We start from the raw sequence: 21274 nt of genomic DNA on the forward strand, positions 1-21274 counted from the left end.
GATTGTTTCAAATGTTTTCCACATGTTTCATGTACTTTGATTATTTCAAAAATTTGATTGTATGGCAAACTACTAAATAATTCTTTTTCAATTTGGTATACAGCATGTATTTTGAATGTGTAAATTTTTTAAAAATGTCTCATTTTTTGAAACATCAGAATACTCATTGATACACTTACACTATCCAGCACTTACCCAACTGATGCACTTTCATGGAGTTGGAATAGTAAGTGTCACCCCTACACTATCCAGCACTTACCCTACTGATGCACTTTCATGGAGTTGAAATAGTAAGTGGCACCCCTACACTATCCAGAACTTACCCTACTGATGCACTTTACTGGAGTTAGAATATTAAGTGGCACCCCTACACTATCCAGCACTTACCCTACTGATGCACTTTCATGGAGTTGAAATAGTAAGTGGCACCCCTACACTATCCAGCACTTACCCTACTGATGCACTTTCATGGAGTTGGAATAGTAAGTGGCACCCCTACACTATCCAGCACTTACCCTACTGATGCACTTTCATGGAGTTGGAATAGTAAGTGGCACCCCTACACTATCCAGCACTTACCCTACTGATGCACTTTGATGGAGTTGGAATACTAAGTGGCACCCCTACACTATCCAGCACTTACCCTACTGATGCACTTTCATGAAGTTGGAATAGTAAGTGGCACCCCTACACTATCCAGCACTTACCATACAGAAGCACTTTACAGGAGTTAGTATAGTAAGTGGTACCTCTACACTATCCAGCACTTACCCTAATGAAGCACTTTACTGGAGTTGGAATAGTAAGTGGCACTACTACACTATCCAGCACTTACCCTACTGAAGCACTTTCATGGAGTTAGAATAGCAAGTGGCACCCCTACACTATCCAGCACTTACCCTACTGATGCACTTTCATGGAAGTCGAATAGTAAGTGGTACTCTTATACTTTTCGATATTTACATTAATGTAGCACTTTTCACCGGTTTTGATAAAAAATGTGAACTTCAAAAATATTTAACATTAATCCTACTGATTCAATTTGATGGTGTTAGATTTGAAAGTGATGTATTTACATTAACCAGCATTTACTATTCTGATGATGTTTGTTTGTTTTTTATCAAATGGATATATCTATATTTTGCTCATACTTTTGTGCTTTAGAGGTGATTTGTATGATAAATTACCTTAGGTTTTTGGTGTTTGCTTCTTGCTGCTCTTCCTGGTCTTCTAATTTATGTTTTTTTTGTTTTTTGGTTGATTGCTTTCTCTGGTTTGGATCTTCAAGTTGGATTCTAAAATAGAAATTGGAGATTGTTTCAAATCTTTACCACATGTTTCATGTAATTTGATTATTTCAAAAATTTGATTGTAAGGCAAACTACTAAATAATTCTTTTTCAATTTGGTATACAACATGTATTTTGAATATATAAATGTAAAAATTTTTTTTTGAAACATGAGAATACTCATTGGTACACTTACACTATCCAGCACTTACCCAACTGATGCACTTTCATGGAGTTGGAATAGTAAGTGGCACCCCTACACTATCCAGCACTTCCCCTACTGATGCACTTTGATGGAGTTGGAATACTAAGTGGCACCCCTACACTATCCAGCACTTACCCTACTGATGCACTTTACAGGAGTTAGTATAGTAAGTGGCACCCTTACACTATCCAGCACTTACCCTACTGATGCACTTTCATGGAATTGGAATAGTAAGTGGCACCCCTACACTATCCAGCACTTACCCTACATATGCACTTTCCTGGAGTTAGAATAGTAAGTGGCACCCCTACACTATCCAGCACTTACCCTACTCATGCACTTTACTGGAGTTAGTATAGTAAGTGGCACCCCTACACTATCCAGCACTTACCCTACTGATGCACGTTCATGGAATTGGAATAATAAGTGGCACCCCTACACTATCCAGCACTTACCCTACATATGCACTTTCCTGGAGTTAGAATAGTAAGTGGCACCCCTACACTATCCAACACTTACCCTACTCATGCACTTTACTGGAGTTAGTATAGTAAGTGGCACCCCTACACTATCCAGCACTTACCCTACTGATGCACTTTCCTGCAGTTAGAATAGTAAGTGACACCCCTACACTATCCAGCACTTACTCTACTGATGCACTTTTATAGAGTTACAATAGAGTATTTACACTATCCAGCACTTACCTTAGTAATAATTGTAATTATTTGGATGTTTTTCTGTGGCTTTGTTTGTCGAGGTATATTCTCAGTTTGAGTCTTGATTGGAGGGCTTCAAAAGATAATTTTCAGTATCTAAAATGAATTTAAAAAGTTTTTGGGAAAAATCAGAACTATTTTTTCGAGCAAATGATAACTGAGAAGTGCATAATCGACTCTTGCTTTCTGAAATATAATCGTATTTAAAATTTTAAACAAAATTTACCTTTTTAAAAATATTTGTTTCTTGTTGTAAATTCAAAGGATGTTTTTCGTAAACCAAGTTGGTTTATCTGTGTGAAAAAAATAAAATATAGCTAAGGATTATTTTCTAGTAAGGTTTGTAAAATATTTAGTCAGGTTTTTAGGTAAATCGTTAAAAAAAATACCTTATTATAAGTCGCCCTGAGATATGTTGATTCGTAGAAAATTAGCTTTTGTTGAAAAGAAGCTTATGTATTAGTGTCACTTCTTTGGAGAACTGTTTCAGAAAAAAATAAAAATTTATCGTTGTTTAAAACACGTTATCTAATTTTCTGAAAAAATCACTGTCACATGAAATATTAATAACGTTTTCATAAAAATTACATTTATATTTACATTGGATTATTGAGAGAACTTTGTAAATATAATCTGGTATTTTTAAAAATAATGGCTACTATAGTAATATTAATCGTGTTAATAAAGTTTAAATGTTTAAATTTTTCTTGATTAAATGTTCTACATAAACATTTATTTACTTCCTTTTAAGTACTTGAATATCCTTGAATAAACGATTTAAAGTTGGCTACTGCTGATATCTAGTTCAAGAGGTCAGAGAGTCACCTTTTGATGTCTGCTTACTCTGGGAGTTGATAATCAACTGAATGTAAAATGGTGTCTTGCTCCTATTTATATGTTTTAGTCAGTAGCATCATTAATTTTTTAATTTACACCGTTAGATTTCTAATTTTATAATAAGACTTATAATGTGGAAACGTATAATTTAAAATGTTTGGTTTTGAAGTGATGTTTTGATACTTTCGTTCCGTTTTTGGCATCCATTTTGAGACTTCTGTTTATCTTTAATGTCAAGGAAATAGTTGATGGACTTATTTGTAAACATAAATACTTAAAATGGCGGATGTATATAAGCAATATCTTTCCGTTCATATAAAATGTTTATTTTTCATTAACTTAATAATCGTTTCTATGTTTTAAAGGCCGTTTTAAAGGAAAGATAATATTTCTCTCAGTAAAATGTGTGAATTTTTATAAATGCGAGTACTAATTTTGTTACTCGAGTATTAATTTTGTTACTCGGGTATTTATTTTAAGAAATCGTTAATTTCTGACCATTTCCGTAAAATTTATCACCACATTTTAAAACACTTCCCCACCCAAGACCCCTAATTTCCCTACATCCCGTGCCAGAATATATATATCTTTAAAAAAATAACAAAAATTGTTACTCGAGTATTAATTTTGTTACTCGAGTATTTATTTTACAAAATCGTTAATTTATGAGCATTACCGTGCAGTTTTTCACCACATTTTAAAACACTTCCCCACCCAAAACCCCTAATTTCCCTGCAACCCGTGCCAGAATTTAGATATAAAAAAAAAAAAGCATTTGGATGCGTTGTAAAAGTATGCGTTGTAAAAGTATTCGTTGTAATAGTACTTTTCTATTACTTACTCTATATTGCGTTGTAATAGTATTCGTTGTAAAATATTGCGTTGTAGTATACTATGCGTTGTAAAAAATGCGTTGTAAAAGCATGCGTTGTAATAGTATGCGTTGTAACGTCGTACATCCGTAGGTGTACTAGGTACCGGAACTACCGGCTCAGGGGCAGGGGCAGCGTACCTAAGCTTCTTGGCCTTAGACCTCTTTGGTGAGGTTACGAAATCCCCCCTTGGCAGGGGTGGTGCCTTCTGACGAACAGGCCTACCCGATGGACCAGGGGAATCATCAAACCTCTCATTAATCCGTGCCTCTAATTCCTCAATCTTCCCCAACCGTTTGTTCATTTCGCCCATTTCCCGCATCATGGCCCGCATCATCGCCTCCATCTTAGAACCTCCTTTGCCACCCCTTGCTCCCGGCATGTTAAGAACTGCTACACTAGTGTCACAATCGGGGGTACTTGTGTTCTGTACCTTCACCAGATGGAGGATCTCCAGGGGGCTTTCAGCACCATGCAACGGCAACCGCAACACCACCGGCTTATCCGTCTATGTAAGAGGTGAGTAAACCTAATGTAGACCCACCCGGCGGCCACCAGGAGCGATGAATGCTTGCCCCCCGTTTCCCTCTTACCGACCAATCCTGCGTACTTGTCGCCGATATCGATCTGCGACCACTGCCCACGTCCACGCCTTCGCGCTGACCAGAAAATTGCAGAAAATTCACGTTAAATTCGGGAATAGAAAATTGTATTAATACCTGGGAGTACGCGGCCGTTCACCCCTTTAGCTGGTATCCTTCTTTACACATAGTACAGGTGCAGCTTTTAACTATACAACCCCTTTCCGTAATTTACCACCCTAAACAGTTGTATTTACCAAAATGTACAATATTCCTCACTTACACATAGGGTAATTGCAGCTTTCTTTTAATGTAACCTTTTCTGCTAATTTCGACCATCTAGTTATAAAAACATGCACACCAGGGTCTCCCCACCAGGTCTTGCCCTGGTCGACCCTGCTTCGCTTTACTGGGTAAAACTGCACTTAAATCAGCCTGGTTGGCTCTGCGAGAATGTGGCTTAAATTCAGCCAAAAACGAACCACTTTTTTAAACCGATCCACATACCTTCCCGCTCCGCTCTAATATGGTGGGAAATATTCCTTTCGCGCCCAGTTCAGAGACGGCTGCACCGCCGGTATCGGGTCTGCCTTTCTTTTCACCCGGCTCACCCGGCTCCTTCTAACTAAACCGACCGGCTGATGCCTATGCCCCCAATGCGCCCTCAATGCCCGGATCCTCGCAAAATACCTCAGTAGTAAGCTACTCGATCTGACTGCCTCGAGCGACCTGTGCCACGCTACCCCGCCGCCGCTCCACACACCGGCGCCATGAGTTCCTGAACTGGTCTCCTCTTGCGAAGCAACCAGGAAGCTCAAATCCGACAGCAGCCCCCAAATCGTTTCCAAAACCTGCAATAAAAAAGGACAAATTTAAAAAACAAGAGGCCCCCGAGCGCGGGGCACGACCGGTTGCGTGGGAGCGTCCAGGAACAAGAGGGTCTCCTGGGCGCTCCCCGCCTCTATATTCCTAAGGGGCCCGGTGGGGGGCGGCTACGTCCCCAACCCGGCCCGTCCTGCAGCCCGCCCCCCCCGACCCGGAAGTCCTATGATGACATCCGGGTCAGGGAAAGGGGCCACCCAATCGGTAATGAGGCGCGCCCAGAAGGGCACGCCCTCACCACCGAGAGGCCTGGAGAGGGGGGCGGTCGCCGCGCCGCCATGCGGGCGGGGGGGCCAAGAGCCCCCCCTTTTCATTCTAATCACTTCCTCAATGAGACGCAAATGAACAGTTCCATATCGTTTTAACGCTTGGTGCTACAGGAAGTTTGATATATTGTATTGTACTGTTGTGTGCACTGAAAACATTAAATTAAGTGTAAAGGATTTCTGAGCAGAGGTTTGGGCACCGCCACTCATTCTATTACAAATTAAGCACAGAGTAGAAGCTAGGGCGATCTGTTGGAGGCACCTAGCACACAAGTGGCTTCTTCTGCTTTGCTTTAAACTGTCCACGAGGACAGCAGGGCTGACAAGAGTCAGTCACACCTCAGCTTAATCAAACACATCTATCCTAAATGTCGTAAAAATACACTAAACCGAAGCAAACCCAGCTTAGCCAAATCACACATAGTTAATATGATTCTTTTGAACTCCCTGCTCCCCTCTGAGACTGGGGTTTATACATTGTATTCTCCGTAACCCCATGCACTATAATGCTGCAGCTGGGAATAGTAACATTAATTGAGTTTAAATGTTTAGCAACATCTAACTTTCCTACTCCTGAGAGCTGGATCATGCATTATTCATAACTCTGGCCATCTAATAGTTTTTCAAAACATGTAGCATGGTTTAATTGAGCTGTCGTAAATTTGCTGAGCTTAAATTAGCTGAAATTAAACAGGGCGGTCATCTTTGCCTGTGGCTTCACATAACAATTTATGACCAGGATCCGCCCCTACTGCAAGGCAGCGGGGGTGCTGGAAGGTGGAGTGTGTGCACACACGAGTGCGTCATCACGTGACGCTGTGCAGCATTACTGCTCAGGCAGGGCGGGGTCCCATGCACCCGTCACTTCACATCAGCTACTCGGGTGCAATCTGTCAATAGTACAGCCGGAGGGCATGGGAGGGTTGAGGTTTCTTACCTGGAATCTAAGAGGCATTAATTATGTTGTTAAACGTTGAAAGATTATGACAAATATCCATAGTGTGCAGAGATGACTCTTCTACGGGAGACACACCTCAGTGATGCACCGCAGAAACATAGCTCATCTGCAACGCCCTTCAGGGTGGAGATGCTATACTTCCAAGGGGAACCCCCATCACCGGCAGCTTCTCTACACCTTGCACTTTGAGATGGAATATTACATTTAGAGTATGTTAATCACTGGCCATCACCGTCATCAACCAATTAATATTGATACGGAAAGTCCCGGAAAGTGTGTATTGTTGCGTGTTGCGGACTTCAGATGGCCCGGTTTGATGGTGACGAGTTGTGGAAGAAAGTTAAAGAAAAAGAGCCTTGTGTGATTTACTCTGAATATTTAAATTTAGGCTAGTGGATGACCAACCGCCCCATCTCTCCAGGAATTAAGGAAAAGACTGAAGACCTGGCTGTTCGAATAAACAAATGACCACAAAGCAGGTATCTACTCCAGCACCTTGAGACCCTCACATTTGATTTGCGGCGCTTTAAAAATCCATGATTGATTGATTGACATCTTTTAGGAAACAGGTCTCAGACGTTTGGTTTCCTTGTTGGTTGTGGACAGCTTTTAGGACCAAGCACACAATTGTGATTATAGTGCTTAGCTTGGGAGGCAGACACTTTGCAGTCTAATGGCATGTCAGATGTAGTCAGATCTCTATAGGCTGAAGATAAGGTGGGCTGCATACGTATGGGGATTTTGTAGGTTGTCCCGCAATTTTCAGGGTAATCCAGATTGGATTTCTTGCACAAATCTAGCCAGCATGTTATCACTGCAAGGACTCACATGATCAATTGAGGCATCTACAAAAAAAATAATTCCTTGCAAGGACTTTATTTTCTACAAGTTAGACTTTACAGCAGTGTTTATTTAAGGCATGAAGACTGCCGCAGGCTGAGTCTATGAGATTTTTGGGGTCTCGTGAAGGACCAAAGAGGTGGGCTCTATAATAGAAAGGTAATAATGATGGATGGACCCTTGGGGTGGCCTGCTTCCTTAGGATGTAGTGGCCTGGACCCAATTGGTGACAAAGAGCCACATATTGTTTATTTGTTTTATGTAAAGTATTGCATTCCACCTACTGATATAGTTGGGGTAATAGACAGTGGTAATGGAGGTACTAGTTAATTAGCCGGTTAAATGATGTGGTCTGCTAGTGAGAACTCTCATATTTGCTGAAGAAGGGATCCTGAATTAAGCCAAGGATACTGGCACCAAGAATAGAGAAGTTAATGGCCGGTAATAGACATCTGGCTGTCCCGGCCTTGGCTCTAAGAACATGCATGAGCTAGTCCCAGGACTAGGATAATCTTGTGCCTGCTTAAAAAGGTGGGCTAATAAGGCTCTCCTAAATTTGAGAAAGTTAGTTTCTCGTGTAGGCTGAACTGATAGAGACTTTGATGGAGATGAGCCTTTTCACTTGGGGAGATTTTCCACTGAATACTTTAAATCGTGCTTGTCCTATGTATTGGAGAATTTGTTTGGCAGATCTTAAGCGTCCAGCTGGAATATCAGTGACAACAACTTGTCCCGATAGATTGATGATCAGTTTAGTAACATGAACTGAGATGAGAGAGAGTCTCAAAAGTAGGTGAGGATCTCCTAAGCATGAGTGGAATGTGACAACGTGGATCACCGTATGGTCCACTGGATGCAGCATGATAATGACCAGGCTCTATTAGTGCATCTCAGTAGGTCCTCAGAAACCTCACAAGGCATTATAGATTAAAAACATATTCTAGCTTCAGGGTTGTTTGGTGTATAAGCAGTGCTCATGGTTATGCGCCTCACATGTCGCTGTGAGATTTAACATTTGGCACAAGACAAGAGACAGAGCAGAATAGTCAATTCTGATGAAAACTGTGTGTCGATGATCCTGATCTACAGGAAAGCTCTCCAGAAATCTAGGCCCTATAGTGACATCCCTGAGAGAGGTGTATCTTGGTTCTGGCAAAACTGACAATCTAGTGCCCTTCAAAGTTTCTTCGCTAAAGGGTGTTCTTCAAGAGATGACTTGTCTACTGGGTAAGTATTGCCGAAATAGCTGAAAAATAGCTGATATTTAGAAGTTTACTGTCCTGTATGCCAACACTTGTTGCTTCAAATCCACCAGAAAACAGTTCACATTATCCACACGTGTTCTCACTTGATCCTCGTGTGGTGGCATGCACTAATTAACCCATCTGGCCCATGGCAGCTGGGACACCAGTTTATATCAGGTGGGATCACTACCAATCTATCTATTGCAGCCATTGAGCAAAGACATGAAAGTAAACCTAAAGAGACTGAGATTTGGCTTTGATCCTGCTCATTCCACATTGGTAGTGGAGCAGCAGCATTTAGGGTCCACCCTTTATTTGTCATAATTGCAATTACAATTGCAATTATATACTCACATGTAACATTGTATTCACTGTGAGTCTTAACTTCCTTAACGTGTGTAAAACATTTAATTGAATTAAAGAAATGTAATCATCTTAGTGATTATTGGTTTATATACGAATGCATTTGTTCAGCTGATACGTAATCATGTTTTGCATTTTTTCTACCTGTGTATGTAAAATCATGTATTCGAAGTTCATATTGAGCTCTGGGCAGTGGCGGCCGCCACCAACAAAAGATGGTTAGGCGGGTGGAGGAAGCGCTGGAGTGGAAGTGCGGAGGGGGGTTTAATAATAAAAAAAATAACTTACCTTAAGCTGTGGCCGTATCCTGCATCGCACCGCCTGCACTCTTCCTGTTTCCAGCTGACACTGGGTCTGACTACCTGTGCAATCCCCATGCTGCTCTCATGCAATGACAAAATATTAAGGTGAGCAACCCAATCTACCCTTGCGGGCTCGGGCAATACTTGTTATACAAGAAAAGGGACCAGCAAGGGACTTTATTCTGTTATTATTTATCAGCGTGCTAGGACTCTGTTATGAAAAATCCGAGTACCTATTGTTCTTAGTCAGTAGCTGTACTGAGTCAATAACTTCAGGCAATTAGTCACATAGGATCTTAATAAATAAATACAATGTTACCACACTAACAAAGTAAATAATGCGAAAAAAACAGGGTTTTGTGTTGTCTGAAGATTATTATTTTTTCTTTTCAAGACAGAAAGTATATTTTTATACAAAAGAAGAAAACAAATTCTTACTAAATAGGGTACATACAAAAGATGTTATCATCAGATATACAAGGTACAGATTATTTCGTCCTTTAGTATATCTAAGAGAGTCCAGACTGCTAAACACAAGATAACACTATGATTTCAACTAAAAACAGAAGAAAATCAAAAATGGTATGATGAATTACATGCAGGCTTGGACTAAATAGTCGACGTTTCGGTCTTTTAAGGAATTGTTCATAAGACCATCATCAGGACAAGGAATTTCTACATACGGTAGATGACCCTTTTGACCGGGGTAGAGATAGTTCTTTTTCTCTAAACAAACAAAGCTAACCGCAATTCCAATTATTTTGACGGTGTGAGACACAGAAATGAATTCTTTTGTATCCGGATTACTTGTGTTCAAAACTGTAGTTATTTCAGTTATTCGCCCAAATGTGGGGCAACCATTCGTTTTAAGCAAAAGTTGAAAAAGCGGCAAAATCTCTCTTGCAAACGTCGGACCACACCACAGTTTCGGTTCCGGCTTGCAAAATTTAGAAAAAAGGTTAGAAGGCAGCAATCTCCCTCATACGCTCAGCGGACCGGACAGCAATATCGGTTCCTGCTTGCAACTTGCAACTCATGCAATGACAGCAGCGCAGGGATTGGTTTGAGTGGGCTGAAAAGATTCTCCGCTCAGGTCAGAGTCTGTAGGATTTCTCTAGCCCGGGGTTAGAGAAACCTAAATGCGTATGTGAGTTTTGCCGGCCTGGGACAGCCGGCCAAACACACAGCATTGGATTGGAATCTGCAATTTTCAAGAGTATTGTGAGGCTGCTATTTCAGAAAGTGAAGAAAGAGAAAGAATACTCCTCGCCTCTGGTCCTACCACACAATCACAACGTGTTTTATGCTCAAATCGGGATCATACATTTTTGGATGATTCCTATACCAAGTTTTTGCGCCTTAGAACGTGGAGTTTCACATCATTCACTATGCTAAGGTCCAAAACTTAAAATGGTGATTAATTACAGACTTACTAAATACAGCACACTGTATTATGACAAATTCTATGTGTGAATTGGTCCTTAAGACAGTGGTCACAACTCTGTGAGCTCTGTTCGAGAGCCCCGATCATCATTTGATTATTAGTCCCACCTGTGGACTGAATGTTGCCCTGGCCACAGCCAAGCTTTGTGCGCTGGGCCAGCGGTGAGTGACCAGGTCCCAGCCATGTCTGCTGGGCCCAAGCATTGGAGGACGAGTGTGACCTAGTTCTATGAATGGTAGTGGGGACCTGAGAAGATCAATGACATGTTGTGAGCACAAAGAACAAGCCGACATGTCGTCCTAGAATGATCTGATCCCACACCACCTTGGGCATGGCAGTTTGTGGTGGGTCCCTGTTGGAGGTGCTGTGGACGAGGGCCTGATGCCTGGAAGACCCCTGGCGGGGCCTGAGCTGCAGGGCACCGTGGAAGTTGTGAAGCAGAGAAGCTGGCAGCCCACTACTGAGAGACACCAGCAAGATCTGTGAAGAGATGGGGGTTTCCAGGGGAAAATGTGCCTAGGAGTTCCTGCTGAGCCTTGTGGACACTGGAAATTGTGCCCTGAGACTTATCTTCCCTGAGATTTAGCTGCACTTCTGCTGGACTATGCCTCTTGGGCCTCGCAGACTGATGCTGAGTTGGGCCTGCAGAATTTGCCACAAGAGACCCCTGGCAGCTGGAAGCTTAGAGTGTAAGCCGAGGGTTCCCCTCTCCACTTCCCCCATACCTGTAGCAGGAACTGTGTTCCGTGTCTTGAGCTTTGCACAGGCCCCGCATCCACAGGATGAGAACGGGAGGTCGGTCTTTCTCCTACCAAGTCGCCAAAACCTACAACACATCAGCAGGGTTGGATTGGGATTTAAAATCGGCCCGAGCATGCTAAAAAAAAGTGGCCCACATTTGCATATTGCCTTGCAAAACACTGCTTCAGTGAAATTTTATTAAAAAAAGGGGTGGGGGATTTAAAAAAAAAAAACTCCACAGTAAAACACCTGAAAACAAGTGAGGCCACTTTTGCTCCCCTGCACCGTTCAATATACATATATTAATTGGCCGGCCCAGCGAGAGAAAGGGAGTGACACCTCTTACGTTGATAAGAAGGAGGTAATGGACGCTCATTTACCTCCCGAAAGGCCACTCAGGCTCCCACTGGGCCGCTGGCGGCATTGAACTACGCAGAAACCGCCCAAATCGGCCCCCAGGCTCCTCAAAAAAGCAGCCCACTGCAGAAACTGGACACTGGCCCCTCGGGCATTGCCCGAGTGCCCTCGTTACCAATCCGACGCTGCACATCAGGGCCCTCTCTTCATTCCCTTAAGAAGCTGAAGATCTTGCGGGACCATCGCTACCACCTGTACTCAGGCCCAGCCTCATCACACGCCTACACTCACCTTCTGAAATGGCTAACAGATGCTTGCAGAGGTGAGGTTTTGTGGTGTGAGGAGGTGCTGGGGGATTCTGTTTTTGTTTGGTGCTCCTTTGCCTCTTCATGTTCTTTTTATGTAGTTAGCTCCTGGAGAGTTTTCCATAATTGGGAAGGCACATGGCATCAGATAGTGGTCATAACTTGCTTCATGCATATAAGATGCTGATTTGGAATGTGAATCGGCTTAACAATAAGACAAAAGAGGAAGCAGGGTTGCAACACGTGAAACGTCACTCACTACATGTGTGCTCTTTGCAGGAAACCCAGCTCCTAGCTACTGATTGTTGCTGATTGGGAAATATGGTTACTCTTAAGTTTTTCCCTCAGGGTTTACATCTTACTCTGGGGGGGATGGTTATAATTATTCCCAAGTCCTTACCCTTAAACTTAACAGACGTCCACATGGACTCACTGGGAAGCTGTGTACTCTTATCTGGCAGATTGATTAGGCTGATTTGGACATTGGTTAGTGTGTATACTCGCCTCAGCCTCCTGGGTAACACACTGCAAGCTCTGACTGCAGAACTCTTCAGGGCTTTGGTCGGTACACTTGTGAATAGCAGAGACTTTAATCAATGACACATGGGGGCATATTATCAAGCCCATTTTCGTCGCTTTTGTGGCCGTTTTCGGCCGAAAAGCGGCGATAATCCCATTGCTGTATTAACAAGGACATGCTAGCGCGTGTTTCCTTGTCTTAGCACCCGTTCCAGTTACGCCGTGCCACGCATCGCTAATGAGATGCAAAGAGGGCATTCCCAGGCAACACAACAGGGAAAAACTTGCAAACCGCACATCGCAGTATTAACAAGCTCATGCCCTGATACCCATTGCGATATTGAAACCCGCGCTAACCCTGCTTATCGCTGTAAGCTAACGCCTGATAAATTTCAGACTTAGCTATATGTCTAAAGGGGGTGGATTGTCAGGCTACGACCACCATGGGTTATCAACTAGGAATTCCCTATTGCTGCATGAATATCGCTGGTTTTCCAGTGATATTCCCGCATTTCGCTGACTATCGCTGGATTTATATCGCCTGGGTGATGAGCGTTGTTAAGAACGCGCTAACCGGGCGATAAAAACCGGCAATAATTAAAATCACGCTGAGCGTGCCTAACGACATTTATTGCATTTTCTTGTTAATATTTATTTATTTATTTATTTATTTATTTATTTTTGGCATTTATTGAGCACGAACGAATACCCGCAGGCGTCTCGGCGCTGAATTATTCACATAATTTTCCCAGGACGGAATGCCCCTTAGTATCCTGGCTACTGGACATACACCACAAACAAGCTTTAACACTGGTCATTCTCCCTAAGCCAATGGGCGTGTGGTGTACCTTGCACCCAGGAGTTCATGGATACCTTTTCTTTCCAATGCCCATAAATCTCTGCCGAGGTTTGGCCACTTTTCCCTTCCGGCTGCCAGTGTCTGTGCAGAGACTGGGTGAACCAGCTGCCACGTAGAATATCAAACCACTCACCCATCCTTCTTTACTTGACTAAGCTGAGCTGTCTATGCAGTGTCACTCCAGACCATTTATTGTGTGAATGAATACTTTGAATTCTTTGGTGGAGCTGACATAAAGTTGTTTATTGCAATCGCTTAGCGTGTATTTATTATGCTTGCTTACCATTGGTAAAATGGGTGTGCCTGTAAAAATTGTATATGAGGGTGAACCGTTGAGAGGAGTAAGAAGTACATCAGAGGGTGCCGCACTGGGATTGGACAGTGGCCATTAGTGTTGTGCTGTCATTAGTTAGTTACATCATAGGGAGCCGCTCTGTGATAGGATAGAATGAGAAGTACCGCTCTGAGATTGGTTGTTGGTGCCGAACCAAAGCTATGGGTAAAGAGATTATTTTCTGTTTTGAAGCGAAAATGCTATCGTGGTCGTTATTATTATTGTTTCGTTGAAATTATTGTTGAAAAATTGTAATGTTTCCGGGCACCTTAGCCCCTGTTGGATTTTAAATGTCAACTTCAAAGCCTTCATCAGGGAGGATATTTGATATCAACGCACAATCAGTAGAGTCATGTGAGGGGCATTTAAAGTGGTGATTAGTGGCAGGGCCATATCCCATTTAACCTTAGGAAAAAAAAGAGTGTGACGAAATCGTTGTTGCCTTAGAGACTTCAGTGAACGAGCTGCGGAATCAGATTTGACTTTCTGAAGAGGAGGCCTGGCTACTGCACCAGCCCTCCACCTAGCGACAACTAAGAGACTAGTCTCTAGACATAACTTAGCATATTTGAATGGCTACCTAGAGTAAAGTATACAACTCAAGTGAAAAGTCTGGAAGGATGTTGTACTAGTTGTCATCCCAAGAGAGGCCTGCCAGGATAACCCCGCATCGCTGTACTGTGCATCAGAGCTTGGTCGCAGAGGCCAGCGACATCACCAATGCGTTTGCCAACTTCTACAATTTCCTAAATGCTTGTCACCATCTGTGCAGAGCATCTCAAACCCCATCATCAAGAACCTCATGGTCATGGCCATCTATCCCACAACCTGAGCAGAACTAGACTACCTAGTTATGGCAGGGGAGCTGAGAAGTAGTAATTGTGGAAGACACCCGGGCCAAGGTGCTTTAAAAAGTTAGCATTTCTCATCCAGCCTTTTCACCTCTCATTGTTAATTAAGCGATGCACAAGGGCTCCCTATCAGAAGACATGGGCATGCTCATTAATCTCCCTCCTTGTGAAAGCTGGGAACTTCAGATCACACCTCTGCTTATCAAGACAGGTAAAGAAGACCTTAAAAACATTGGCAATATTACCCTTTTCAATACAGGGCAGGAACATCATATTTAAGATGATCATCTTACCCTAATGGCTCTATGTCGTACATTTCTATTCATACATCATGCAAAATGCTCTTGTTAACAAACTCATTTCCGAAGAGAGGGGCTTCCTAAGCACCGTACAACAGACCAGAATATCCTACCGCAAATGCACGTCACCGGTATATGATGTTGGAATAGGAGCCGTTGACCTTTAACTCTGATTTAGGGCTGTGCAACTGGTCATTGTAAATAATTGGATACATGGTAACCAAGACAACCCAGCGTACCACCTTGAGTTATATCGCTTCCTTTGGGTAGCACTAACTGAGTACCTATACGGGGTTCAAAGCGTAAGATATGTGCCAGAGGCCACTAGAAGCACAATACATGCCTGGCATATGGCCCTGAAACACATAGTCTGGAACGGGAAGCTGTCACATGTAACTCTACTGTGGTTCGGCATGCGTCTTCCTGATCTGCCAAGGTTGGAGGGCTTTAACAAATGGGACATCATTGTAGTATCCACCCTGAGGGATGTTGGGAGAGGCTCTATTGTATGTTCTTTTGCGGAACTTAATACTAGGTAGAGAGGGGAATTAGGAAAGAAACTGCTAATTAGTGGCGAATGTCCTAGACCCTATCTTGTATGAGCAGTGGGAGGAAGACATTGGCCCCTTAGATGATACTGAATAAAGTTTGACTAAAATGACACCAAGATGTGAAGAACCGGGTTATTTAAGACCCGGCGGCGCCAGGGGCACGCCCAAAGTCTTCGGGTATCACCTGTCTTAGAACACAGAGACACAGAAACTTCTTGGTGGCGTCAAAGATCGAATTTATTGGCTGCAGCCAGTAACAGAAGTCTTAGAAGTCAACACGGTATGACTTCTCAGGAGACTGCTCAATTTTACAAAGCAAGTCATCCCTTTTTATGCCAAAAATCACATTCCAGACAAATACCTTACATTTACAAACTGTCCAATCACATGTATCCACACCAGAGGTATCGCATGAAGGTAAAACCCACTTTTCAGTTGCCCAGCCCATGATCAATCATCGGTCAAACCCAACATTCTTCTTTAGACAGGTCGAACGAACCCATAATAAAAAAAGGCACATCCCCATCGTAAATAGACCATAAAGAAAGGAGCAGAAACAGGTGAGAGTAGGATAAGGCATATTTGTGTGCAATAAAGTTTTACGATGTCCTGTGCTTTGATCCTCAATCTTGATCAGCTACTGGGAAAGGAACTGGCCTAACAAGGTTGGCTTCAGGCAAGAGGGTCAGTTCGCTTAGGTCATTCAGAAGTCAGCTAAAGTGTACGTGTGCTAAAGACTCGTTCGGCCGTAGTCATCGGCCAATGTGAGGGCAACCATAAAATGGCTGCCATACACAAAACGGAACCCAAGGGTTCAGAAGGAAATCCCTAAATACGTAGTGAATCCATCAGTCTAACATGACGAAAACACTCATACTTGCCGCACTAACTAGTTACGGTTCGCTAATATCAAATTCATAACGAAACCATGACCTTTATGGAACGGGTTCAGAATTCACGGAACCTCAGATGCTCAGCTATATTGTCTAATCTACGCATCGTCCAGTTTAGATGCTTATATATGGCCTACACTACTCATGCGTGGATGTGGAAAACAGAACTGAAAGATTCTCCCTCTTGTATGTGTTACATGTCACATGGGAACGCTATCATATCAAACTGTTTCGGCACCATGTGCAATATGCATTTTCGGCTGCAAATGTCATCTCTGTAGCCCTGACGACCAAGATCGCTTTCGGAGTTTGAGATACACTTGGTGGGACCTGAGGCACTGGCATGTTGATCATCCTGGCAGGCCTCATTGCTAAGCATGACAATGCACGTAGGTGGAGGTAAGAGATAGCACCCTCACCACATGGAGTGCGGGATGGATAACTGCTCCTCTATGAATAGGGGGGTTTAGAAGGCCAAAGGTTGTCCCCAAAGCCAGATTCCATTCCTGTTGATATGGATGTACTGTTCCCACACCATTTGCCTGGTGTTTGTACGGGACGTGTTCCCCTACCCCGCGTGCTGGACTGTGTACAAATCTGATATCCTGATTTTTATTTTGGCCCTGCCATCATGCTAATCTGGCTTGTGAGTTGGTGCCTAGAACTGTCCCTGATAATTCGAGGTCCAAGACCTGTCCTGTGACTTGGTGCACCAAGCGTGTCCCCGTAGTATACAAAGGACCAGGATGTGGCACATTATGTAGCGGTGGCAGTATACTGTGTTTTCTGATTTATTGAATGAATAGACCATAGTTTCTTAACCTGTGTCTGGCGACCACTGAGGGCACCCGAAGCCAACCAACGGGGTCCGTGACTGCTTAGAAAATTAAATAAAATTAACAGATTAATAGGGTGTATATAAATAAAGAAGCAAACTGTAACCCTGGAGGTTAAAATTGTTTTTTACAATCAGATTGATTGGTTGGAGCAAGTGAACTAGTGGTCCTAATTGAATTTAGAAAAGTTCCAACTTTCTCATTAAAATTAAGATTTTGATTTTTTTTTTAATATTTGTATGTGAATTAAATATAATATCCCATTATTTGTGTATTTGTGTGATTAATGTTTGCTTCCATATTACTTCGTGCACTGTTTTGTTGTTCAAATGATCAAAAATACTTAGGCCGGAGTCCAAGACTTCCAGTTATGATTCAGTGAGGGTTCCCAGGTTACAGTAGTGATTAAGTAAAAAGGTTAAGAACCACTGGACTAGACCTTTTTATCTGTGTCGGTGAGAATGTGGCCTGGTGGCACCTTTGTGCACAATTCTTCTGTTATATGCCACAAAACCACTGTGCTGACAACACATATGTATAGCGAGCGCGTATATAGAGAGCCTGCCAAGCATGCATGGTAGCAGACTGTGCGTGACTCTTAGTACTGACTCCATTGGATACCTCTGGTTTAGGATAGCTCACTGTGCCATTGGTCCAAGCTATGCTTTATAGACGAGTCCTGGTAAGGCTGAAACTGGTCTTGGATGGCTTCTGTATCCAAGAGAAGCAGGGTCAGAACTGATTTGCATAAAGCAGGCCTTTGTCTAGAGTGGCTCAGAGATTAAATGCTACCTAAAGCGACTGCCAGTAATTTACACTATTTGCCACCATTCCCCCATCATCTTTAGCCTGTTTGATATGAGTGGCACAGGGTGAGGCCAGCCAGTGCATCCTTGCTTGCTGTGCCGCTGTCTTCCAGATGGACCTGGAAGGCTGCAACAACAACTCTGTTGGATGCCTCATCGGAATGGGAGGCCACAACTGCACCTTGCCATTGAATGCCTGATCTGCCTGGGAAATGGCACTGGAAAACAACCATAAAGTACCTTTCCTGTCGGAAGAACTGCCTAAGCAGGTGAGGCAGTGCTGCAAACTCTACCCGTGATGCCTTCTTCAAATGCCACTGGCCCCTCCTAAGAGCACGCTATAGGTGCAGACCAGCAGCGGCTGCTACCAAAATTTTTGGGTGGAGCAGCATGGGGGCAAACAATAAAAAAATGCACTAACCTGCTTCTCCCGCTGCCGCTCCATCTGCCGGTCGCCTCGGTGCTCCTCTCTTCCGGAATTCCATGGGCCAGTACAGGCTTCCAGACTCCCCATGCAATCCAGATGCTGCTTTCAAGTAGGCCTGGGCGGTAAATTCCGTCCCGTTCACGGAAATTGAGGTATTTGGGTAATTTCGCTTTCCGCAGAGAGCGCGAAATTGCCCAATAGTCTGCGTTCCGCGACTTCCCAATTTTTTTTGCTTGTTCGCGTTCTCAAATGCGTGTTCACGAGATATTCCCCCCCGAGCACGCAAAAAGCGATTGCAAACAGTAAAAAAGCATCGCGAACAGGAAATTCCGCGTGTTCGCGGAATTTATGCTTGTTCGCAGAGATTCTTTACCGTTTCGTGGAGATTTGCGTAAAGCGATTACGCAAATTCCACCCACCCCTACTTTCAAGCTATGAGAGCAGTGCCTAGATTGGTCTGAGCGGTCTGGTTAAGTACTTATGAATGGACTGGGAGCCTGTGCCATTCCTCCACTCAGCTGTACAATACAGCTGGGTGGAGAAAATCTAAGTGCGCATGTCATGTCTGTTTGGACGGCCTAAGGTGGCATGCACATTCACAAGTGCCCTCCAGTCCTTCTCCTAGTCCCTGGCTAGTATCAAGAGAGGATTGCAGGCCCCGCCCTAGACTCAGCAGCATCGGTTGCCAGTGAAAAATAAAACGATAATAAAATTGTTTTATTGTCGTTTTATTTTTATTTTTGCAGTGAGGCGACGCTCCCCTGCCATTGCAGAGGAGCCGCTGCTGGTGCAGACTATGCCTAACCCCCCACTCAACCTGTGGGAGCTGACACACCAGCATTGTGAGACTTCCCTGCAACTGGAGCAGGTGAAAGTAGGCGTGCTTGAAGACAATGTGCGTTTCCTACTTTAGACTCGCTACTCGCACAGGTAAAATCAAGTGACCCCGATATACTCTTAAGCCCCATGTGGTGTGGCTGTGATCATCTGCACCCATGCTTATTTCTGCCTCTGAACCAGCATTTGCAATTTTAGTGCCTAGAAGGTACCTTGGAGTGGAGGGTACATATGAAATATAATTTTTGGGATCTTAACCACTGTTAAGTTTTACAGAACTGAACCACCGTTCAGATTGTGCAGTATTTAATTTTGTTGTTGTAGCTAAGGTAGTTGTTCGTTTAATAAAAGACGATCCCTGGACTGAACATCCTGTTGGTTGACACTTGTGGTCTGAGCTCTTCTCCCTCCCCCCCACTAACTCCCTGAGAAGCCTTGTAGGGTTTGCTGACACTGCCTTGGAGTTAAGTGCGGAAAGGGTTGTACTTGGCCCAGTTTGCAGAGCCATAGTAGGGTGCACCACAGGATACCAGTGGCAAATGGCCACAACCACCAAGGTTAAGGCCCAGAAGCCCCTCTCTGTCCTATGCCCCCGCTCAACAGGGTCTGATACTTGGTAAGTGCTAACTTTACAATGATTTCATGGAAATACAATTGGCCATAATTGTATGGGCTCGTGACTATCAGCAGTAGCCCTTGTTTGATTACCCTTTTATTTGGGCTTTAAGTTGAACATGTTATCAATCAATCAATCAATCACTCAATCATTTGTAAAGCGCACTACCCGCAATGGTCTCAAGGCGCTGAGGGGGGCACTACTGATCGAACAGAGAGGTTTTTGAGTATCCTCCTGAAGGTCAGCAGGTCTTGGGTCTGTCGTAGGCTCAGTGGGAGGGTGTTCCATGTCTTGGCGGCGAGGTGGGAGAAGGATCTCCCACAGGTGGTTGTTCTTCAGATGCGCGGGACGGTGGCAAGTGAGAGGTCCGCGGAGCGTAGGTGGCGGTTGGGGATGTAGAAGGAGAGCCGTCTGTTGAGGTAGGCTGGGCCGGTCTTGTGGAGTGCCTTGTGTGCGTGGGTGAGGAGCTTGAAGGATATCCTCTTGTTGACGGGGAGCCAGTGCAGGTTTCTCAGGTGGGGGGTGATGTGGCCGTGGCGTGGTACGTCGAGGATCAGTCGTGCCGAGGCATTTTGGATGCGTTGTAGTCGTTTGATGAGCTTGGTTGGGGCTCCCGCGTAGAGGGCATTTCCGTAGTCGAGTCTGTTGCTGACAAGGGCCTGGGTGACTGTCTTTCTTGTATCTGTCGGGATCCATCTGTAGATCTTGTGGAGCATGCGGAGGGTGTTGAAGCAGGAAGAGGAGACGGTGTTGACTTGCTTGGTCATTGAGAGCATTGAGTCGAGGATTATTCCCAGGTTGCGTGCGTGGTCGGTGGGTTTCAGGGCTGCCCCCAGTGCCGTCTGCCACCAGGAGTCGTCCCAGGCTGAAAGGTTGGAGCCGAGGATGAGGATCTCCGTGTTGTCCGAGTTCAGCTTCAGACAGCTGGTATTCATCCAGTCAGCGTCGGCCTTCATTCCTTCGTGGAGGTTGGCTTTGGCGGTAATGGGGTCCTTGGTGAGGGAGAGGATCAGCTGAGTGTCGTCGGCGTAGGAGATGATGGTACGGTCGTGCTGTCGGGCTACATGTGCGTGCAGGGCCATGTAAATGTTGAACAGCGTCGGGCTTAGGTAAGAGCCCTGGGGTATTCTGCAGATGATCTCGGAGGATTTGGAACGGAATGGAGGAGGCGGACGCTTTGGGTTCTGCCGGAGAGGAAGGAGGTGGTCCAATCCAGAGCCTTGTCTCGGATCCCTGCGGCGTGGA

This window comes from Lissotriton helveticus, chromosome 3_1 (assembly GCF_964261635.1).
Source record: "Lissotriton helveticus chromosome 3_1, aLisHel1.1, whole genome shotgun sequence".
NCBI lineage: Eukaryota > Metazoa > Chordata > Amphibia > Caudata > Salamandridae > Lissotriton > Lissotriton helveticus.